At 39.6% G+C, this 25268-nt stretch overlaps 1 protein-coding gene across 6 annotated transcripts in view; it reads left to right on the forward strand.

The window, feature by feature from the left end:
• Positions 1 to 25268, forward strand: part of map2k5 (mitogen-activated protein kinase kinase 5) — a 393643-nt gene that overhangs the window by 61058 nt on the left and 307317 nt on the right. The gene's annotated exons all lie outside the window — the stretch shown is intronic.

Genomic DNA, 25268 nt, shown 5'->3' on the forward strand with positions numbered 1-25268 from the left:
TTTATGTATTATTCTGTTGTGTAGCTCACAGCTAGTTTTACCAGTGAAAGAATGATATTTTCTTGGAATAGTAACCCAATAAAAGGAATGAAATTGGGCGTACTTGTGTAAGAAAAAACCTACCTTACTCCCCCTTACCCCTCCTCAAAAACATTCTCAGCTTGTCTGTTGGTGATTCACTGTGACTTCAGTAGCAGCCAGCAGAGCAATTCTGATATTGTATTTGAAGCAAGCTGAAATAAGGCTTCAGCTATTTCCTAAATCTTTTGCTTTCATACTTGGACATTATCTTTATAGATTCGAGTTTTCTATCAATTTCTCAAAGTTGTTTTTGATTTAATTGAAGGATTATTGCTTACTGTTGGAAGAGTGGGATTTGGGGGCAAATATCTTCTTTGTTAACTCTCTGCCATCAACTTATCTTTATCTCTCTCGCATCAGACCTTTCATTCTGCTGACAGATTCAGTTTACTTTACCTTATTTCTGCAAATCTTACATAATGTTATTGAGTGACTCTGAAATTTTTAACATGCCCATTTATGTAAGAAATGAGCTTGCAAGTAATTTTTTTATCTGTTCAAAAGATAGCATCAGGAAGATCATGCAAGTATGGTATTTGTTGGCGTACACTGGGAGTCAGCACGCTTTTCAAGTTAGATTTTAGTTTTATTTCAGCATCTATTCAATAAGTTTGAGTGAAGTTAAGAAGTGGGATTTAACATCCATTACTTCTGCTGCCTACGTCATCCTCCATTTTGGTAAGACATGCAGCATTTTCGAGCTGTTTAAAATATCGGAAAAATAAGAGATTTTATGGTTTCTTTGAGTCTTTACAGGAATATATTCCTCTAAGTTTTTTTACTACGTTGTTAGTCTTGTTCTTTGTCTAACTATTCTGTAACTATAGAATTCATTCAGCTGCTTGTATGTACTGTTCATTAATACTGTGGTCTTATGTATGATATAAAAATCTCTTTGCAATGTTGATGTCTCTTCACATTGTTGCAGGTGGCATGGCATTTGCCACTTTGAATCAAAAAATGTGGCTTTCTGATGGTGTATGATATAATACATATTTCTTCCTTGTCCCAGTAGATTATTTGGTGGCTTGAAGGAACTTATTTGTAGTTCAGACTTCACCTTTGCTGTTCGTGATTAGTGGCCAAGAAAGTCTTTTCTGGCCCATTAATTTATGGGTAATTTTAGTTCTTTTCAAAACTCTGTTTTTGCAAAGACTTCAGATGTTACAGTTACACATTGCTACAAATGTAGTGTCACAACCTTACTACAGGATTACAGAGCAGACCGCCTTGTGTCATGATTATGCAGCAGTCCCCTTAATGCTTGAGTCACCTTCTCAAGGGCAGTGAAGGCATGAGCAATGAATGCTGGCCTTGCCAGCATTGCTCACATCTGATCAAGGAGTAATATCTTTTTCTTCCAGTTGCTTTTACATAAATACTTTGTAGCTTTACTTTTGCAGGTAAATTATTTCAGGTGAATATTTTATCTTTCTCACCTGAAATAATTTATCTGTAGAATTTCTTACCCACTCAATTTTTTCAGTTTGTCCCATTCACAGTTTCCTTTTCTAAAGGCACTTTTCTTCAGGGACCACTGCAGGGCAATTCAAAGTGGAATCTATTTATTTTTTCTCCTAGCCTATAAGCATTGGGTCAAATATACTCCAGTTGCTGTTTGGTACGAGAACTGAAGGAAATTTGTTTTCACTTTAAACCTGTCAATTTGATTGGGGATATAAGAGGGCAGGCTATGGTCTAAAGGTAATGTCACTGGACCACTAATCCAGAGGTCCAAATTAATGCTCTGAGGACATTAGTTCAAATTTCACCATGACAGCTGGTGGAATTTAAATTCAGTTAATAAATCTAGTCTTAGCAAAGTGTCTGTGGAACTGCTTTGAAAATAACTCCATAGAAGCCAATACCTGTCACGAAGTCACCATTTATTTACATATGGATAGTACTTGACACTGGTCCAGTTTCCACAGGGCCAGCTCTCTGTGAACAGAACTTCTGACACTCCTGTTTATATCTGTCAGCTGGGCTCCCTTTTTGGACCAGATTAATAGACTCAGTCAGGGAACTCATTTTCTGTGAGGCCTACCTGGCTGACCTTGTTACAAATACTACATCCCTCCTCCTCTAAATCTGGAGTTGTAGGCCTGTTCTTCCTCTTGTACCTTTTCCTGGGGCATTTTCCTACTGTGTCCTGGTTCTTCAACTCAGCCTTGGATACAGGCAGCATGTACCGAACTATAGCTGGCCTGTTGCATCCTGAGTGCCTTAGCGGTAAAGACATTGAGACTGTGACACCCGCCATATCCATCTCAGACTCTGAGGTTTCTTTGATGCTAGAACCCATGGTTTCCAACAGCATTTTTGGATGTTCTGAGAGGCCAGATCCGTTTTGCTTCTGCTCCATTTGCGAGTTTGCAGCTTTAATGCGGTCCAAGTGCTTGTTCAGGATCGCCTCACCTGCCCGAACTTTATATGTCATGGGATCTGACCTCGTGTCCACTATGCCTCTTACCCATTCAGGGCCATTTCTGTGGTTTCAGCACCAAACTTTTGTCCCCAGAAGTTCCCTCTCACTTAGACTTGCATTGGCATTCCTGCCAACCCCCACTCTGCCACCCCCAGGTCCAGGAAGATCAGTTTAACCTGGTGCAGAGTCTTCTCCCCATTAGGAATTCTGCTAGAGCTATGCCTGTAGTTGCTTCAGGGGTAGTCTGATCAACAAATAGGAACCAGGAGAGTTTGGTATAGAATGAGGCTATAGGCTGTTATTTAAGCCTGCCTTCAAAGTTTGGACAGCCCTTTCTGCCAGACTATTGGATGATGGATGCAGCTGTCCTTACATGCCGAATACTATTCGACTTTAGGAAATAATCAAATTTCCTGCTGGTAAATGATGGCCTGTTGTTTGTGACCAACACTTGCCAGAGTGGGTGTATTGCAAAAGAAGTTTGTGGCTTTTCTATCCTTGTGTTTGATGAATGTACTGTATGCACATCCATTCACTTTGAGTGGGCACCCACAATGACTAAGAATGTTGAACCCATGAAAAGGCCAGCATAGTTGATGTGTAACCAAGACTTGGGTTTACCTGGCCATTCCCTTGGCACTCTGAGCACTGGCCACCAACACAGCTATGTCAATCATATGTGCACACCAATATCTTCATTTTGGAAACCCCTGGATAACCCTGGTGAAGTTCAGCCAGTATCTGGTGGCAACCTTTGCTTGGCACAGTCAATCTTGCTCCCCAAACTAAAATGCTATCCTCCACGGTGAACTGGTCTCACTAGCACAAGAAAGATTTCAATTCTACACTGATATCTTCAGCAGAATTACTGAGGGGGAGAAGACTGTGCACCTGGTTAAACAGTCATTTTGTTTCCCCCATCACTCTCCGCTATTTTAGTTTTGCCAGGACCAGATCTTATTGCATCCACAGTCAGATATTGTCTGCGATGACTGGAAGGATGTCCAGAAAGTTTAAAACCAGAATGGACTCTTCCTGTGGCGGCACCACCGGTGTTGTATCTGCCAGTAGGATGTGGCTCAAGGCACCTGCATTTGCAACTTGCCTTCCAAACAATATTCCAATTTGTGATTATATACACAGAATGAGAGTGTATGAGAGCCTTGTGCAATTTCAGTGCCCCTACAAGGGGTTTGTGATCTGTTATTGTTACAAGTTTATGTCTGTAAAGTTATTGGTAGAACTTCCTCCCATCAAAGATGATTGTCCAACCTTCCTTCTCTATCTGGGCATATTTGCACTGTACAGCAGCCAAAGTCTGGGTAACAAACGCTATCGGGTGTTCCTCTCCACTGGGCCATGTGTCACCCAACATCGCATATCAGCACTAGATCTCCCTTCAGATCATAGTGCTGCTTCTTGACTTCTCTAAAAGCTATATCTTTGCTGCGAGACTATTTCAAACACTGTCCTTTTTTTAATAGCAGATCTAAGATTGCCGGGATGGAGGCTAGAATATGCATGAGTTTTTTGTAATAATTCACCAATCCGAGGAAAGACCAAAGCTCCGGTACAGTTGTGGGAACCAGCGCACTTTTGATTGCCCTCACATTATCTTCCAGTTGGCATAATCTGCTCTTGTCAACTGTAGCCTAAGTAGGTCACTTGGCATGACTGGATCACATAGTTTTCCCTCCTAAGGCATATGCCTGCCTTTGAGAAACATCTAAGGACTACGTCCAAGTTCTCTAAATGCTCTTTATTGGTCTTCCCTGTTATTAGCATGTCATCCAGATAAATGGTGACCTGGGCTAGAACTTGTAAAATGTTCTCCATTGTCTGCTGGAAAATGGTGCAGACTCATGCTTTCCCAAATTGTATTCTCATATATTGGTACAATTCGTTAAGGGTATTAATTGTAGCATACTTCTCAGAATCCTCACCTAACTGCAGTTGCAGCTATGCAAGGTTTATATCCAGCTTTAAGAAGGCCTGCCCATCGCCCCAACCCACCAGCTTTGCATATAAGTCTTCTATGCAAGGTATTTACCTAGATGCGAGAAATGGTTTACTGTTGGCTTAAAATCCCCACAAAGGAAAACTGACCCGTTGGGCTTCACCGGGGTTGCCCATTCTGCAAATTTCACTTTCCAGCATCCTGATTTCTGCCCCTACTTTTGCACCTGAGGCAAATAGCACTGGGCAGACCTTGCGGAATTGTGGATTTGTTTCCTGGTCAACATGCAAGTTTTGCTTGGCTCCTTTGATAGTCCCTAGACTATACTGAAAAATTTCCAGGCATTTAATTAGAAATCCACTCAGGCAGCATTTTTCTAAATAAAAAGTATTGAGCCATTTAAAGTGAATCTTTTCAACCAACTTCACCCATCAGGCTTGGGCCCAAGCCTTTTACTACAATCAGTGGTGACTGAACCAGATGCCTCTCATATGAGACCAGAACCAAAGTTGTACCCTTAATCTATAAAGATTCCTTGGAATAGATTCCCTGGAATAGGTTTGGCAGCATCTGAGGAGCAGGGAAATCAATGTTTTGGACCAGATGCCATCATCAGGAATGAAGCTGGGAGCCTTGGGGGTGGAAAGATAAATGGGAGGGGGGGTTGGGGCTGGGGAGAAGGTAGCTGAGAGTACAATAGGTGGATGGAGGTGGGGGTGAAGGTGATAGGGTGGAGTGGATAGGTGGGAAGGAAGATTGACAGGTGGGACAGGTCATGAGAACAATCGTGAGCTGGAAGGTTGAGGTGAGGGGAAATGTGAAAACTGGTGAAGTCCACATTGATGACCTGGGGTTGAAGGATGCTGAGGCAGAAAATAAGGTGTTCTTCCTCCAGGCATCAGGTGGTGAGGGAGTGGTGATGAAGGAGGCCCAGGACCTGATGTCCTCAGCAGAGTGGGAGAGGGAGTTGAGATGTTCAGCCATGGGGTGGTGGGTTGACTGGTGCAGGTGTCATGGAGATGTTCTCTAAAGTACTCTGCAAGAAGATGTTCAGTCTCCCCGCTGTAGAGGAGACCACATCAGGAGCAACCGATACAATAAATGATCTGTGTGGAAGTGCAGTTGAAACTTTGATGGACATGGAAGGCTCCTTTGGGGCCTTGGATGGAGATAAGGTGGGGGTGTGTGGGAGCAGGTTTTGCAATTCCTGCAGTGGCAGGGAAAGGTGTCAGGAGGGGTGGCTTCTTAGGTGGCGTGGACCTGAACATGTAGTCGCAGAGGGAATGGTTTTTGCGGAAGGCAGATAGGGGTGGGGAGGGAAATGTATCCCTGGTGGTGGGGTGCATTTGTAGGTGGCAGAAATGTTGGCGGATGATGCGATTTATGCAGAAGTTAGTGGGGCGGAAGGTGAGGATCGGGAGGTTGTGACCTTTTGGCAGTTGGAAGGGTAGGGTTCGAGGGCAGAAGTCCAGAATGTGGATGAGATGCTTTGGACGCCATTTTCAACCACGTGGGAGGGGAAATTTTGGTCTTTAAAGGAGGAGGCCATTTGGTGTGTTTTGTTGTGAAACTGGTCCTCCTGGGAGCAGATGTGGCAGAGGCGGAGGAATTGGGTACACAGGATAGCATTTTTGCAGGAGGTAGAGTGGGAGGAGGTGTAATCCAGGTAGCTGTGGAAATCTCTGGATTTGTAAAAATGTCAGTGTTGGGTCCGTCCTCATGGGTGGAGATGGAGAAGTCTAGGAGGGGGAGGGAGGTGTCAGAGATGGTTCAAGTGAATTTAATTTCGGTGTGGAATGTGTTGGTGAAGTTGATGAACTGTTCGACCTTCTCGTGGGAGCATGAAGTGGCGCCGATGCAGTCATTAATGTAGCGGAGGAAGAGGAGGGGAGTGGTGTTGGTGTAACTCCAGAAGATTGACTGTTCTACATAGCTGACCAAGAGACAGACATAGCTGGAGCCCATGCGGGCGTCCATGACTACCCCTTTCATCTGGAGGAAGTGGGAGGATTGGAAGGAGAAATTGTGGTGGGTGAGGACCAGTTCAGCTAAACAAATAAGAGTGTCAATGGAAGGGTACTGGTGGGGACTTCGGGAGAGGAAGAAACGGAGGACTTGGAGGTCATGGCGGATGGAGGTGTAGCAGGAACTGGATGTCCATGGTGTTCCTCTGCGACTGCCTGGTCAGGTCCACACTCCCCTAACAAGCCACTCTCTCATCCTGGCACCTTCCCCTGCCACCGCAGGAATTACAAAACCTGCACCCACACCTCCCCCGTACTTCTATCCAAGGCCCCAAAGGAGCCTTTCACATCCTTCAAAGTTTCACCTGCACTTCCACACGTTATTTATTGTATCCATTGCTCCCGATGTGGTCTCCTCTGCATTGGGGAGACTGGATGCTTTCTTGCAGAGCGCTTTAGAGAGCATCTCCATGACATTTTAACTCCCCTTCCCCCTCTGCTGAGGACATGCAGGTCCTGGGCTGCCTCCATCGCCAATCCTTCATCACCCGACGCCTGGTGAAAGAACGCCTTATCTTCTGCCTCAGGATCCTTCAACCCCAGGGCATCAATGTGGGACTTCACCAGTTTCCTCATTTTCCCTCCTCCCACCTTACCCCAGTTCCAACCTTCCAGCTCAGCACAACCCTGTTGACCTGTCTCACCTGTCAATCTAGTTCCCACCTATCCGCTCCACCCTCCCCTCCGACCTAACACCTTTACCCCCACCTCCATCCACCTATTGCCCTCTCAGCTACCCTCTCTCCAGCCCCATCCCCTTCCATTTATCTCTCCAACTGAGGCTCCCAGCTATATTCCTGATGAAGGCCTCTGGCACGAAACGTCGATTTTCTTGCTCCTCGGATGCTGCCTAATCTGCTGTGCTTTTCCAGCAAAACACTCTCAATTCCGATCTCCAGCATCTGTAGACCTCACTGTCTCCTTGGAATTAATTCTAAGTCTAGCTGAGGTCTTACACAAACTTAAGATGGAATTTTGTTTAAGACTAGTTCTGCAATTATTGATGCAGCTGTGCCGGTATCAACCTCCAATTGGAACCACATGATAACCTATCCAGACATTTATTTTGATTCTTTCTGATTTGGATGTTGCTAAGTAATTTAGTGTTCAAAACCAGATATAAGTGGGCTTTCCCAGGGCGTGCACTCAGAGTGAATGGAACTTCTGAAACTTCTGTTTAAATATGTCAGCCAGGGCTCTTTGGTTGGACCTGGTTAACAGCCCAATCAGAACTCATATTCTATGAGGTCCACCTCATTACAGTCACCAAAACTATTATTTGTTGTTAAAAACCTATACAGTTCGTTAATGTCCTTTATGGAAGGACAACTGACATCCTTACTTGTTATGGCCTTCGTATGGCTCTAGATCTACATGTCATAATATTTTACTATTCTGATATTCATGATATTGGACATTTTCTCAGACTTAACTGTTTATAACTCTTTTACTCTTAGCTGCCTTCTGAAATGGCTTAGTAAGTTACTCAGTTTAGTTTGGGATGGGCAACAAATGTTGGCCTTGTAAGCTAAATCCACATCCTATGAAAGAGTTTTGAAAAAACACTGAGCATCATATTGGTTTGAAGTGAACATGCAGTAGAAACTGGTTAATAAAGTTCTCAAAGCCAGAAAACCATTAATATGTAGAAGTTTTTGGATCCAATCTTGCAAATGTGTTAATATTTATTCTGAATGAGTAGTGGTTAAAATTGTGACTTAAAAATGCTTTTCCATAAAATATAACAGTAATTACATTAATACCAAAGACACATATATAGGAAAGGAAAGCCATTTTAATCCTTTTTGGATTTTTCTCCTTCTAGAGAAAGTTTTTGTAAGGCATAACTAGTTAACCAATGCCACACAAGTGTTCTGTCCAATCACTTATAGGGGAAATAATGATATTTGGAGCTGGTAGTATTGGTTGTTAATGAGTATCAAAATATTATAGTATTTCAGGCTTCAAATGTAGCATCCTTAATGACTTTACAGTCCATCAGTCACATTTTTCTGCTGCATTGTCTTTTGATTAATATCTAGTATATACCAGTTAATGGCACAGTCTGTTAATGGGAACACTCATTTAAAAGGAAGTGTTTCCCCAGGCGCCGATTCATCCCCTGTATCGTCCCTATTCCTTTTTGTTGTTGCATAGTGAAAATGATTGGATAAACAGAATATTTTACTTACCACAAAACTGTTTCCATTAGACAAGTCTTTGTATATTTACAGTATAGTATAGTCTGTCAGTTGCACTTTCTTTCCATATTATCGACAAATCTATTGAAAAGACAAAGAAGTAAATTGAGAAGTAGTGGGTTTGTGTACTAAACTGTAAATTGTGAAAAAAAAGAAATACTCAGAATTCATGTCTTCGACAGTTTCTTGTTTGGGCAAGAGAGGGGCATCTCAGATGAGGGACAATTTCACATTATGTAATGATATTTTACTATTCTGATGTGCACAATATTGAACATTTTCTCAGACTTAACTGTTTAGATTGAAGAGGATGTTTTGTTTGTCTTTGGGCACAATGCAGGTGGTGCTTGAGTATAAAGCTAGTAACTTTACTCTTTAATTTTATGCTAAGCTTTCATTTCCATGTGCTATTATTAGAAGCACACAAATTAAATATGCATAATAGCAAGAATTAGAGATAGAGCAAAATAATATCAAAAACGCCACTGGTTTATCCTCTGTATCCAGCCTGCCTGATTTTTCTTGGTGGAGTTCATCCAAGTTGAATGTAGTCCTTCACTTGCAACTTGCTGAACTTGGAGAAGGGAAACAAAAGAAGAGCATTTTTGGTGTAGGGATTTGCTGTAGTTCCAAGGGTACTGGTTGTCTTTTTAGAATATGTTATCTGAGGCTCAGTTGGTTGCACTCTGTCCTTTGACTCAGAAGATGCGAGGTTCAAATCCATCTCCGATGTTGAGCACAAAAAGTAAGCATGACACTTCAGTGCGGTGGTGAAAGAGTACCAGGCTGTAGGAGATGCCATCCTTGAGACAAGATGCTAAATTGAGGCTTCAAATATCATCTTAGATAGCTGGTAATGATCCCATGTCTCCATTCTGAAGAAGAGCTATTTCCTGTATGCTGAATGATATTTATTAGTCAACATCACAACCATAGACTGTACAGCCATTATGACATTCCTATGCCTCGGAGGTTTGCTGTGGGCATATTGGCTGTTATGTTTCCTTAAATACAACAGTTAAAAAGTACACCATTGAAAAGTACTTTATCAGTGCTAAAGCACGTTGAGATGCCCAATGTTTATGAAAGGGCGATATAAATGCAAGTCATTTTCTTTTTGCTCGACTGGCTTTCCTTGATAATATGAACTAGGCATCAGTTTCCTATACAACTGCAACCTGACGTCTCAAATCCTACATGGTCGAAACAAGCATTAAAAAAAAATCAAGATGTTAATGATAACCTTGACATGACAACACTGCCTACAACCAGTTGCCAAAGTACAGTGGATTTCTGGAAGACATATTCTACAAAATTGTGAATACAAGTGCTTTTTTCAATGTGCACTTTTTCTCATTAGAGGCTTTTTAAAAAGTGGTTGGATCAGATTTAGTAGTTAGCAGCAAACAAATAGTATGTGCTTTTCATCACACTTTTATTCACCCACAGACTTTCTGTGGACTTCTTTAAAAGCCATTTAAAAGATTTAAACACCATTTCAGTATAGCAACATGAGGCCTGGGACCTTCATGAGCGGGACAGGCAACTATGTATCTCTTCAACAGTTTAAAAATAGCAGGAACAATCTGGTGGTCTGTCTAACATTTCACCCCTCACCATCAAGGCCTGACTCGTAGATCATCTCAGCCTTGTGACTCTCATTGTCTTCTACCCATTATACAATTCTCATCTCCTCTCCCCTTTCCTCAACCCAAAATCTTTCTAAAACCTCCCTTCCACCTCACTGACGCAGTTCCAAGTCTTTGGCCGCTCAAATTGTAGACTGAATTGCTCCCACATTTGCAATAAGCTTGCAAAAATGCACACGGGAAAGAAAGGGCCCCTGAATGGAGGAGCAGCTCCTTGCAAAAGCTTCTACTTATACTTTTTTGTATTTGTACCTACAGCTTCAAATAAAACCAAAATAAAACAAAAAAAACTGCAAAAACCAATTATCTTTTATTTCACATCATTTTCATCCCGGTCTATGATCCTTCTCACGTAAAGTTTTGTGATCATTAATTCTGGGAATCCTGTAAATGAACTTTAAAAGACAATATGTAGCCTGCGATCATAGATATTTTCTAATCAACCTGTTTAGAGATGTTATTACATGCCTCCTGGTCAAGTGGGAATTGAATCCAGGTCTCTTGGCTCACAGGGAGGGTTGTTTCAATGGTTTAATTCTTTGAAAACCCTGAATAATAATTAAAATCTAAAGGAATGATACTCCATACTTGTTAATGTTTAATTTCCAGTGCTAGTGAGAATGTTAATTAGCATTTAAGAATTATAATACTGTTTAAAGAAAGTACTTGCATAGAGATTGATCAGCATTAATTTTTTCTGGCAAGTTTAGTGGTTTACCTATCACATGGATACTTAGATTTTGTGCTTTTTCATGTATTTCAATGTCGAATACTCTTGCTTTTACAGCAATGTTTTTGGAGGAGCAACGAAACTAAACAGCAACTTCCTAATTTCTGTGCTTAACTACAGTCGGCTGGTGCTGCTACTGAACTTGCACTTTAATAGCAGTAAGTGTAAAAAGTTAGCAAACCTGAGCCAATATTTTGAATTAATAGCCATTTGAGAAGTGAAGAGTGGAGCTGACAACTTGTCAGTAATATACTAGAGGACATTGAAAAATCAATTGCCATTAGGATAATGAATTGTGAAGGAGGAATCTTGCACCAAATTCCTGCCATTTAATGATACTGCCAATCTTTTGCACTCTCACCTATGTATATACATGTGCGAGGCATGCAGGGATAGAAAACTAATTTTAAATATACTGCCTTGGAGATTTCATTAGAATGCAGTTTGCCTGTTTTAACTATTAATTTTTTTTTCACAACTGACAGAAGTCAACTTTTTCTGATGGTTGATGGTATCAAGCCATAGATATTGGAAAGTCTCATTTTGGATATCCCAGTCTCTGCTGAGTTAACTGATTTCTTCGAAAATAGTTCTGATGCTAGAATTGTCTTTCATAATCCTGGGCTATGAAGAAGACTAGGACCTAGGGTTCCCGCTCTGTAGTTACTATGGAATACTCCCTATCGAAATGTGTTTGCACTTATATGTGATGTGAAGGTACAGTCAAGCTTGACTGTGACACCTCATGCAACTAAACAGCCTCTTGACCTTTGCTATTTAACTCTCTATAAGAATGGTTATTGGTAAAATGGCACTGTTTCTGACAATGGTTTGGAAATTACACTTTCAGGAAAGGGAGGACTGCTGGGGTGTGGGGAAATGTGCAGAGCAAAACATTTTGATAAAATTTAATTTATCGTCACTTCGGCTGGGTGCTTTTTAAAAAATCTAAGCTTTGTGACCTCACTGCATCTTCAAATATTATATTGACAGTCAGCAATGTAAACCAATGGAAAATATTGCTTTGTGGATTGGATCTAAGTCTACATAGTCATTCAATTTGCTTAATTTTTCTGTGTCTTTACTGTCTGGAAAATAAATTGTTTCTGTCAGTTATCATCATTCATTCAAAGATTTTTTTAAAAGAAATCTCTATAAGTACTTTATTTAGCTATGATTGTAGTTTACAGTTGGTCCCTATTGGTAATGTAACAAGAAAGTCAAATATAAACTGATAATAAAAGGATGATTAAGAATGCAAACGTAGATCAAATACACCTAATAAAATAGTATTCAGTGTTATGCACCCTTGAGTGTTTTATGTTTTGGTTGTAAAGAGTTTTTCTTAAACATTTTGCAGATTTGGAGATAATTTTATGTGGCTTGGAATTACGTTCCATAATTGAAAAGCAGTAAAAATGCTGCAAGATTTGCCAAAGTTGCTTTTAACAGCAGGATGTCTGTAATTTGCATTAGTGAATGATCTTACATTATAATGCGATGCTAATGCTGTTGAAGATAATCTAGTGGATGAGTAAGAAAAAGCAGCATTATTAAAACATACAGTACTGCCACACTGAATAACCACTTGCTGTAAATTGATGAAATTTGAAATTAACTTGTCAATATCCTGAAAATAATTATTCCTGTCTAGGCAACTTATTCTATGTCTGCATATTCTGATCTTAATTTTAATGTAGTTTGACCTTGAACCATAGTTTGTTTGAACAAGAAGTTTGAATCTAATCTGGTTGATGAGTTGCCCCTCAGACCCAAAATGAAATTTAACCTAGACTGAATCACTAAAAATCACTGCTGTGCTTCCTGGAAGCTTTGAGTAGAAAGGATGAGTACTCTTGATTATAATTAATTATTTTACTTTAAGAGTACGTGTACAACTAGTGTGGCAAATTTAAAATTTACACTGTAATATGTAGTGTACATTTCGGTTTAAATGTTATCAATGCAGAAAGACTAGAGGTTTGTGCTGTGCCTTACCTGTACAGTATGCTGCATTAAAAGTACTTAAGAGTGACATAGGGTGCAGCACTTGCAGTTTTTCATTTCATAACCAATCATCTTTGTCACCTTGCATGGAAATCCCTCCTTGTATCTTCACTCTAAGTGAAATGCTAGGCTTAAGACTTGAGATTTTCTCAATCAAATCACTTGTATATTTTGAACTAGATTCTTTCAGAGCTACAGTTGACTTTAATTGCAACAGGTAGAATCATGGAATATCAAAACGTGGAAATTTAAGTTGCTAGTACGCAGAAAAAACCAGAAGCTGAAATCAGCTTCAAAATAACTTGTCTCTGTTAAATCTCATGAAGAGGACATTTGGAGCAAGTAGATTTTGCTGTGAGGGTGATATATTTTACTGGCCATGGCTATCTAGAATATCAAAGTCGCAAGCATGTTTAAAGATCTGCAAAGGTCATATAAATCAGGCCTTGCATTTGGAGGTGATGTCCATTGTTAAATGTTGTGTGCATCTCAGATATGCAAGTCTTGGTTTACATATACATGTTTGAAGCCTGTGGGACTAGCGGTTTCTGCTAGTTAAATTGTTGAGTTTCTCCATTGTACATTAGTGTGATCTTTAATCTGTGGCATTTGGTTATTTGATTAGCTCAAGTTGTGTAATAGGGACTGTATGTTTAATTTTGGGAAATCTCCACATGATAGACTGGATAATGATCAGGTAGTAGCTTCATTTATTCTCTTTATCTCATCTCTAGCTTCATTGAGACCAAATTTAATACTTCATTTACTACCTTCAGTTTAATCAATTAGCAATGCAACTGGAAATCAAACTTATATCCCTTTGTCTAAACAACTCAACCCAACCCATGGGAACATAAGAAATAGGAACAGGAGTAGGCAGTTCAGTCCCTTGGCCCTGCTTTGCAGTTCAATAGGATCATGTCTGATCTGACATTCTCACCTCCACTTTCTTGCCCTTTCCAGTAACGTTTGACTCCCTTACTGATCAAGTATCTATCTATCTCAGTATTAAATATACACAAGGACAGTGCCCCAATGAAGTCTAATATACCAAATAAGGAAGCACCACAATTTTTATCACTGACTTTGAAACATTGTTTGTGTGATAACTGTGGTAAAATGACCAAGATGTCCTTCCCTGAAAATACAGACAAGATAAGTAGTGCCAATTGAGTGGGTTAGAGAGTTAAATGTTGCTCCTCCTGTTTAGTGACTTGCATAAATGGTGGTAAGCAAATAAAGAGGTACGCAACATGCCTGTAAATCTTGTGATTTTTGACAGCTACTGATTGGAAAGTTGCGTGCAACTAGAATAGCTGCCTTAGGCAGATAGTACAAGCTGCGGATCAATAACTGGCAAATTTCCTATTAAAAATACACGAACAGAGCTCAAAATAGCCAGTGGCGTCATATTTTCTGTGAAATTACTACGTTTAGAAATGTCATTGTATTTTAGCGAGACTTTATTTTGAACTGTTTTTCGAAACTACTTGTTAACATTTATTACTGCTCTAAAAGGTCGATCTATAAAACTGTTACCAATAAAACCTACTTGTCTTGACCGTTTGAGAAACCGACAGCATCAATTATTTTTTTTGCAAGGGTAATAAATGCTTTTGGAAATAAGTTTTCCTCAGTGCATTGCGATGAAGTTGTTCTTTTATTCCTGAGCTTTTGGCATGAATAAAGAAAAAAAAACTCCCAACTCTATAAGGTCTTCAGCTTTGTTTGCAACTGAAGGCAGCTGCTAACTAAGCTGCAAATCAGAAAGAAAGCAAGCAGCATAAATGTTTAATTATTATAATCTATTCAATATTCTATGTTCTCTTTATCTCATGATTTCAGTTCATTTGATATTATGGTGAGTTTTTTTTAAAGTATTGTGATTAACTATCGTAGCTTTGAAGTATACTATCTTGTAATATAACAGCAACTAGACTTCAAAATTGCTAAATTGACTGTAAAGCTCTTTGGAACTTCTGGTGGTTGTGAAAAGTGTATTGAGATTATCTTTCTCATCTATACTGCCTGTCTTCTAACTATTCTGAAATCAGATTGAGCAGCTCCTGCTCATAACTTAATCCATCCCAGGGGCTTGCAAGTTCACAGGTTTTTAAAATTCACGGTCAGTGACTTCACATCTTGATTTATATCAACTTCTCTCCTCATGCTTCTACATTTTGATGGCATGTGATATTTTGGTGTTTCTGCTTTAAACTCTATTCAAAAAGCTATATCAATAAAAGTGATCATGAGATTGATTGGCTAAAAAACCTAATTGGTTCATTTCTATCCTTTCAAGAGAACAACTTATTGTTCCTACACAGCCTGTCTTATATAAGACTGTAGTCCCAGGTCAATGTGATTAACTCATTTCGGCCGTTTGAAGTGGGAAATGGGCCACAGAATTGTCAGGGCAACAAATGCCACCAATTGAGCATTACCAACAATGCCCACATCTGAAAATTAATTGAAAAGAAACAAAAGTTGTCACCTGTGTTCTTTGGAAATTGTCTTTCTGCTGCTGACAGTGTGCTTTTCCAGCACATTAAACCACTAACATTTTCTTTGTGCTGCTAAGTTCTCAGTTTTTCCAGAGGAAGCTTCATCCTTCCCAACAGCAGGGATTATTGGAGACTGAGCTTTTCCTGTGCCATTCTTGTGCATCCTACTAAGTTTAGTGTCAACAAGTAAGTCAGCCACAAATATACTCTGGCCATGGAGAACTGACACTAAATAATGTAAAGAAACTTCTGAGCATTAAGTACTGCTAATTCTTATTTACAAATCTGAAATAAGTTTATCTTTAGTCCCTGCTGTTCATATTTTAAGATAGAACTCTCTAATGACAAAAATTAATGAGGATGCATCAGTTTTCTCCATGATATATTGGGTCCTGAGATAATATAATTATCACTTTTGTCCATACTTTTCATAACTATACAGCTATTGCCTAATGAAGGTCCAATTCACATATGTGAAATAAATTGTTACTTTAATGGGCTTTTATTGTTACATTTTGGATTTGTATTATGACAATTGCCATAGAATCTGCCCATTGTCAGAAGTGCTGTTGTTTGGTACTATCCAAACAAAATCTTAAAAATAATTATTATGATTTGAATCATAGTGCCCATTGTCCCTTTGGACAGAGAGTCCTTCAGAAATGTTTAACTTTATACTTGTAAGTAAGCAGAAATCAGTGAAGTGCTGCAATTGTTTTTACATAATTGTCATTAGAAATCTAGTGATGTCTAATAAAGGTGTGAACACATTTTGCATTGTTAATTTCAGCTAAGAAGAAATGATTAGTAATACCATTAAGTTGTAGTCTATCCTTCCAAAATGTCTGGAGAGGGTATTTTGAACTAGAGTGAATTAGCAGTAGTCATAAACTTGTTGCTGATGTTGCTAGTGGTAAGAGCAATGTGATATGATGAGTCAATGGCACCACCCAAAAATTATACTGTTCAGTTAAGCATATTGGCTTTGTGTTCTTTTTCCATTTGTGTTCTAGTACTAATTCAGCCTAGAAACAGCAGTGGGACATTTCAAATTAGTTTCCTATTTGTGGCCATGGTAGCTATAGAAACTAATATTGTGTAATAGTTGCTATAATAGGCTTTATCATAAAAATCATGAAAATTGTATCCTATACTTTAAATGTAAGTAAAAATGGGATGGAGCTCAAAATTGCTGCCCCTGCCAACATTGACCACCTGGGATTACTCATGAAGTGTACTCATATTTGGAAGATCTCTAAAGGTCATTTTCTACATCTGGAAACATAACACAATGCAGTACTGTCAGAGTTAGAAATGCAGGTTGCTTTTAAAGCTCAAGCAGAACAGACCAATTGTTGATTGGGAGCAAGTGATGCTCATTGGACTTTATACCACTTGCACCAGAAATATGCAAGAATGTCGACCAGAAGGTTGATTAGGAAGTGCCTGCTCTTGAGCTGAGAGGAATTCTTGTGGTTCAGTGGTAGCATTCATGGCTCCGAATAGCTAAATTTATTTACAAAGGACTGATTCTTCGTAGCTATCAGGTCCAGGCAGCAGGCCATGGAGGGTGTCTTCATTCCCTACTGCTTGCCTCTCTTCCATGGTTCTTTCGTACCTGGATGTCCTTGGACATGAAGCACACAATCTCTACAGGTTTCCTCAAGGCTATTAGAGATTTGTTGGCACTGTGGGGCCTGGGATACAACATTTCCCCTGATTCAATCACCTTTTTTGTTCTGCCTTTCACCCCTCTTGTTTGGTATAATTGCTGTTACTCTGCACCTGAAGAATTACAGAAAATGTCTGTAATTTGTTTAATTGGGTGAATTTGTAAATTGTTGGTGATTTAATGTATATATTTTGTCAAAAATGTAGCTTTAGTAGCCTTCAACAGGTCCAGGCAGTGTGTTGTGCAATGGATTGTAATACCTGACTGCTCGCCACTCTGTCTTTTGCAGTTACTTCTGTGCCTGGGAGTACTCGGATTGGGAGCATGTGGTGTCCACTAGTAGCCTCAAAGCTGGGTGGCCACTGAGAGGGTAGGGGTACATTATCTTTCCCACCAACACTATTTTGATTTAGTACCCACTCCTTGTTTTCTTTTTTTGATTTCTTGTTCTTGTTACACTGCTCCTGATGGGCAGTGTTTGCAATTTGTCCATTTGGTGCTCGGTTAATTTGGTAGTACTTCTTAAAATGAAAAAGCTGAGTTGTACTTTAGTTGACTGTTGGCTTAAGAACAGGAAAAGGTAGAAATCGATGTATGTACAATAAATTTACAGTAAATCTGTGTCATTCTTAAATGAATATTGGTGCATGAAACAAGTACTTCTTGAAGAGAGAAAGAAAATAATTTGTTTAAATTTACACAACACATGCTCACATAGCAGATTATGAGACCTGGGTTCAAATCCCACCGGTTCCAGAGATGTGTCACAACACATCTGAACAGGTTGATTAAAGCTATCTTGTACATGTTATTCTATAAGACCACTAGATTTCTTGAGGCACTAATGAATGAAAGCTGAAAGTGGAATCGCATATCATTTATATATTCGAAATTTCCAAACCAATCAGTGTTTTTACTGGGAATAAGAATTTGCATTACATGCACAGCATTTCCTCATAATCAGCTGCAAATTAATTCTCAGGAAATTTGCAATAATTAATTGAATTACAAGTGTTGGTCCTTCATTAAAAATCATCATCTACTGGTATCAGCCACACGAAAACACAATGATAACCACTGATCAAACTGACTCAAATGGCATAACGTTGAATGAAATGATTTCCTAACATTTAAAAAAAAGTTTTAAATGATGTTGAGTTTCACATAGCACGACTTCTTAGTGGTTTATGCAGTTTGAACCCTTTTTTAATTCAGTTAAGTTGTGTTTTGTGGCATAGTGTTAGTTTCGCTACCACTGGGCCAGAAGGCCTGGGTTCAAGCCCCACCTGTCTCAATCCCTGCACAAGTTTTTTTTAAAATCTGGTATGGGAGATCAGTTATTTCACTTGGCAAGATGACTAGCATATAGATCTGATTAATGCCAATAGCATGAGATTTGCTACCCATTCTGGCTGAGGTACATTTAAAGGTCGTTTGTACCCAACCTGGTGTGAAAGTGCAAGCAGTTTGCTGTAGTTTGGAAATAATTGCTAAGGACGTTTTGCAGAGATTTCTGCCTCATCTTTAGCCACTGCTGAAGTTCTGGAAGACTGGAGGGTGGCTACTGTTGTTCACTGTTTTAGAAAGGTGTCAAAGACAAGCCAGGGAACTACAGGCCAGTGAGCCCGACATCATGGTAAGCAAATTGTTGGAGAGGATACTGAGGGGCAAGATTAATGAACATTAGGATAGTCAGATCTGATTAGGGATAGTCAGCATGGATCTGTACATGTCAAGTCACGTGTGATAAATCTTTTAGACTTTTTTGAAGAGGTAACCAAGAAGCTAGATGAGTGGATGTTCTGTATATGGACTTTAGTAAGGCCTTTGACAAAGTCCTGCACACAGGCTAGTCATGAAGGTTAGGCCGCGTGATATCCAGGGAAAGCTAGCTAATTGGACTCAAAATTGGCTCGATGGTAGGAAGCAGAGGGTGACAGTTCAAGGTCGTTTCTTGGACTGGGGGCTTGAGACTAGTGGTGTGCCAAAAGGATCGGTGCTAGGATCTTTTGTTATTTACACAAATGATCGATGTGAATGTACAAAGCATGATTTGTAAGTTTGTGGATGATACAAAATTAAGAGGAATTGTTCGTAGTGAGGAAGGTTATCAAACATTACAGAGGGATCTTGATCAGATGGGGAAGTGGGCTGAGAATTGGCAAATACAGTTCAATACAGATAAGTGTGAAGTATTGCACTTTGGAAAGTCAAATCAAGGTAGGACTTATACACTAAATGGTAAGGTCCTGAGGAGTGTTGTGGGGCTGAGCGACCCAGGAGTACAGGTACATAGTTCTTTGAAAGTGACATGACAGGTAGAGACACAGTGGTGAAGAAGGCATTTAGCATGCTGGTCTTCATCGGTTGAGGCATTGAGTACAGGAGTTGGAACATTATAGTACAGTTGATAAGTCCTTGATGAGGCTGCACTTGGAGTATTGTGAAGTCACCCTGTTATAGGAAAGTCATAATTAAACTGGAAAGAGTGCAAAGAAAATTTATGAGGATGTTGCAGAGGCCTGAATTATGGGGAGAGGTTGGTCAGGGTAGGACTTTATGCCTTGGAACATAGGAGAATGAGAGGTGACGTTATTGAGGTATATAAAATCACGAGGAGCATAGATAGGATGAATGCATATAGTCTTTTTCCCCAGGAATGGTGAATTGAAATATAGAGGGTACAGGTTTAAGGTGAGGGGGAAAGACTTAAGAAGGACCCGAGGGGCAACTTCTTCACACAGAGAGTGGTATGTAAAAGGAATGGGCTGTCAGAGAAATTGGTTGAGACAGGTACAACAGCACATTTTTTAAAAAAAATTTGGATAGGTAGATGGATGGGAAGGCTTTAGAAGGATATGGACCAAATGCAGGCAATTGGAACTAGTTGAGTGGGCACCATGATTAGCATGTTTCCATGTTGTATTATTCTGTGACTTTTTTGAGGTATTTTAGGTGTTGGAGGTGATTTCCTCGAATCCCAGGAGCAACAATTAATGTTTTATATGCTGTTGCATTATTTTAGAACTTTGGAGGTAAAAAAAGTCAAAACAGTGACACTTTTAAAAGAGAAAAAGGGAAAGGAACAGACAAAGGCATACATGGTGAGGTCAGTGCAGGAGAGCGAGAGAGAAAGAAACCCACACTGCTAACTGACACAGCAGTGAATCTGAACAATTACTGCCCTTTGCTATTGAATTCATGTATTGCTGGACATTGGAGTGCATCTGGGAAAATTGACACAAACAGCGAGATTCACGACTGATCTTGGAGGAATCTATTTGGGAGAGATCACAGCACAGAGACAGATAAGTGAATAGTTTTATGTGTGGCCTTGGGGCCTTGCTATATACAGTAGTGAATTGAGTGGGTTCTTTCTTGATTATATGTTTTATTGAGATATTGACCAGAACAAGGATGTCTTAGAGCGGGTGCAAAATGTTCTCAAAGGGGAGTGGGGCCAGCAGGAAGTCATTGTACACATTGGAACCAACGACATAGGAAGGGAAAAGGTTGAGATTCTGAAGGGAGATTATAGAGAGTTAGGCAGGAATTTAAAAAGGAGGTTCTCAAGAGTAGTAATATATGGATTACACCCGGTGCTACGAGATAATGAGGGCAGAAATAGGAGGATAGAGCAGATGAATGTATGGCTGAGGAGCTGGTGTATGGGAGAAGGATTCACATTTTTGGATCATTGGAATCTCTTTTGGGATAGAAGTGACCTGTACAAGAAGGACGGATTGCATCTAAATTGGAAGGGGACTAATTTACTGGCAGGGAGATTTGCTAGAACTGCTTGGGAGGATTTAAACTAGTAAGGTGGGACCCAGGGAGTTAGTGAGGAAAGAAATCAATCTGAGATGAGTACAGTTAAGAAAAGAAGTAAATCAAACAGTCAGGGCAGGCAGGGACAAAGAGAACAAGGTTGGACTGATAAACTGCGTTTATTTAAATGCAAGAGGCCTAACAGGGAAGCAAATTAACTCAGGGCATGGTTAGGAACATGGGACTGGGATATCATAGCAATCACAGAAATGTGACTCAGGGATAGACAGGACTGGCAGCTTAAAGTTCCAGGATACAAATGCTATAGGAAGGTCAGAAAGGGAGGCAAAATAGGAGGGGGAGTGGCACTTTTGATAAGGGATAGTATTATAGCTGTACTGAGGGAGAATAATCCCGGAAATACATCCAGGAACGTTAGTTGGGTGGAACTGAGAAATAAGAAAGAGATGATCACCTTATCGGGATTGTATTATAGACCCCTGAATAGTCAGAGGGAAATTGAAAAACAAATTTATAAGGAGATCTCAGTTATCTGTAAAAATAATAGGATGGTTATGGTAGGGGATTTTAATTTTCAAACATTGACTGGGACTGCCATAGTGTGAAGGGTTTAGAAGGAGAGGAATTTGTTAATTGCATACAAGACAATTTTCTGATTCAGTATGTGGATAGGGAAGATGCAAAATCTGACCTACACTTGGGAAATAAGGCAGGGCAGGTGACTGAGGTGTCAGTGCACGAGCACTTTGGGGCCAGTGACCATAATTCTATTAATTTTAGAATAGTTATGGATCGAAAAGTCGAAGTTCTAAATTGGAGAAAGGCCAATTTTGACAGTATTAGGCAAGAACTTTTGAAAGCTGATTAGAGGCAGATGTTCGCAGGTAAAAGGATGGCTGGAAAATGGGAAGCCTCCAGAAATGAGATAACAAGAGTCCAGAGAAAGTATATTCCTGTTAGGGTGAAAGGAAAGGCTAGTAGGTATAGGGAATACTGGATGACTAGAGAAATTGAGGATTTGGTGAAGAAAAAGAAGGAAGCATATGTCAGGTATAGACAGAGTAGATTGAGTGAATCCTTAGAAGAGTATAAAGGCAGCAGGAGTATACTTAAGAGGGAAATCAGGAGGGCAAAAAGGGCACATGAACTAGCTTTGGCAAATAGAGTTAAGGAGAATCCAAAGGGTTTTTACAAATACATTAAGGACAAAAGGGTAACTAGGGAGAGAATAGGGCCCCTCAAAGATCAGCAATGTGACCTTTGTGTGGAGCCCCAGGAGACTGGGGGAGTTACTAAATGAGTACTTTACATCAGTATTTACTGCGAAAATGGACATGGAAGGTATAGAATGTAGGGAAATAGGTTGTGACATCTTGAAAAATGTCCATATTACGGAGGAGGAAATGCTGGATGTCTTGAAACACATAAAAGTGGATAAATCCCCAGGACCTGATCAGGTGTACCCTAGATCTCTGTGGGAATCTAGGGAAGTGATCCCTGGGCGTCTTGCTGAGATATTTGTATCATCGATAGTCACAGGTGAGGTGCCGGAAGACTGGAGGTTGGCTAACATGCCACTATTTAAGAAAGGTGGTAAGGACAAACTAGGGAACTATAGACCAGTGAGCCTGACGTTGATGTTGGGCAAATTGTTGGAGGAAATCCTGAGGGACAGGATGTACATATATTTGGAAAGGCAAAGACTGAGTTGGGATAGTCAACGTGGCTTTGTGCATGGGAAATCATGTCTCACAAACTTGATTGAGTTTTTGAAGAAGTAACAAAGAGGATTGATGAGGGCAGGGTGGTAGACATGATCAATATGAACGCCTTATTGAAAAAAAGGCGTTCGACAAGGTTCCCTGTGGGAAACTGGTTAACAAGGTTAGATTTCTGGAATACAGGGAGAACCAGACATTTAGATACAGAAGTGACTCAAAGGTAAAAGAGAGAGGGTAGTGGTGGAGGGTGAAAGAGTTGTAAATTTAGTCCTATCCCTCTTCCTTCCCTTTCTGCCAGCTTTGCTGGTTGTTGATCAGGATTTGGATCTCTCAATGTTTTATTATTGCCTGTTCCTAATTCAAGCACCTCTAACAAATTTTGTTAACCACATGTCAAATTATATATAAATTGTCAGAGTGTTAGTTTTACAATTCATGTATGCGTTATCATAATTTATGTTAACTAAACTGAATTTTGTTTTTATCATAATTAGTATTATCATTGTGATAATTGATTCGATTTTATCTTGGAAGATAGCAGTATTTTGTTCTCAACATCTAAAGTTTGTGAGATCGGTTATCCAAATGACTCCACAAATCAGTGGATGTTGAATTCTACAACTTTACCAATTTGCTTATTTTGCTAATGTGAATTGCAGCTCTAAGAACATAAGAATCAGGAGCAGGAGTAGGTAATTCAGCCCTTGAGTCTGCTCTATCATTGCATATGATCCCAGCTGATCTCATCTCAGCCTCAACTCCACTTTACTGCTGCTCCCGATAATCCTTCAACCCATTACTATTTAAAAGTCTGTCTAGCTCCTTAAATTTACTGACTGTCCTGGCACCGACTCTTGTCTGTGGAAGTGAATTCCACAGACTCCCAACCCCTTGAGGGAAGTAATTTATCTTCATCTCTGTCTTAAATCTGCTGCCCCTTATCTAAAAGCTATGATCTCTCATTCTAGTTTGCCCCACAAGAGAAAATATCCTTTGTATGTCTACTTTGTCAATCCTCTTTAGCATCTTGTATACCTCAATTACATCTCCTCTAATTCTTCTAAACTCCAGGCACTATAGGCCTAAACTTCTCAATCTTTCTTCATACGTCAAACCCCTCACCTCTCGAATTAATCTAGTGAGTCTCCTTTCACCTGCCTCCAGTGAAACAACATTCCTCCTCAAATAAAAGAACCAAATCGGTACACAATATCTTGGTGTGGTATTTCTAATGCCTTTAAACTGTTGAAGCAACACTTCCCTACTTTTGTAATCTATTCCTTTAGCAATAAATGTCAAAATTCCGTTTGCCTTTCTTATTATGAGGACACCCAGATCCCTCTGCACTGAAACACTCTGAATTTTCTCCCCATTTAGATAATTTTGCCTTTCTGTATTAACATTGCTTGTTTAATTAATGTATGAAATGGCCAAAGAAACAAACTGGTTCAACAATAGTTATTTTCAGTTGGTACAATTGTTGCTTTTAAAAATGAAACCACAGAATCCTAAAAACCTGAAAATAATAGAAATGCTTCACAGAGAAAAAGTATTAATATTTTTGATAAATATCCTTTTTATTGCTATCATTATCCTGCCTCAAAAGATTTATCCATAATCCACCTATCCATTCTCTTCAGTTGCCATCCTATCTCTAATCTCCTTTTTCTTTGCATAATGTTCAAAACATGTTCCATTTACAAAAAATAATTTAATTATAATTTTAAAAAACAATTTAATTCCTTCAAGTATAAATTCAAGTTTGCCTGCTCAGTGTTTGCGTTACCCTACCTAACTGCATGATGGCTTTCTTTGTGACTGCTAACTTGGGCATTATCCCTTATCATACATTTTGCAATGTTTGATAAAGCTAACATAATTCTGGACAAAAGAGGACAGACAATTGTTTGGTTCAAATCTTACTAGTCAAAACACTCACCATTTCTGCAGCAATGGCATCTCTTCAAATTGCTACACGATCCCCTCCAGAGTCTCTAAGAATCAGTGTAGGCTATGTTCTGTTTCTCATTCATACACTGCTTCTTGCTAAGATCACCAACAGGTGTTGGATCAACTTCCATATTTATGTATATGATACCCTGCTCTTCATATCTCATGACCTTAAAATTATCTCTGTTGTTAGACTGCCTCTTTGATATCAAAATTTCCAACTGAATACCGAAAAAATCCCTATGTCACTGATTACAGTTCCCTCTGCATTTACTCTTTAGACCTGCCCAGAATGTGGAAAACAGTAGCAATTTCCTTCACTTGCAGCTAAGCTGAAAATCTCATGGCCTGTCTACTATCAAGATTTCATAGTCCCATCTCTACAAGAATGCTATTTTCCCCTCACTCATTCCCACTAAACCTTACCAATTCTTTTCTTGCCCTGGCTTGAAATTTCTTCACTGGTCCCCTTGCTGGCTTCCCAACCTTAACGCTTCATAAACGCTTAAATTATCTAAAACTCGGTTATTCAAATCAACTCTGGTATTGATACCA

Source organism: Hemiscyllium ocellatum, chromosome 39, assembly GCF_020745735.1.
Source record: "Hemiscyllium ocellatum isolate sHemOce1 chromosome 39, sHemOce1.pat.X.cur, whole genome shotgun sequence".
NCBI classification, from domain to species: Eukaryota; Metazoa; Chordata; class Chondrichthyes; order Orectolobiformes; family Hemiscylliidae; genus Hemiscyllium; species Hemiscyllium ocellatum.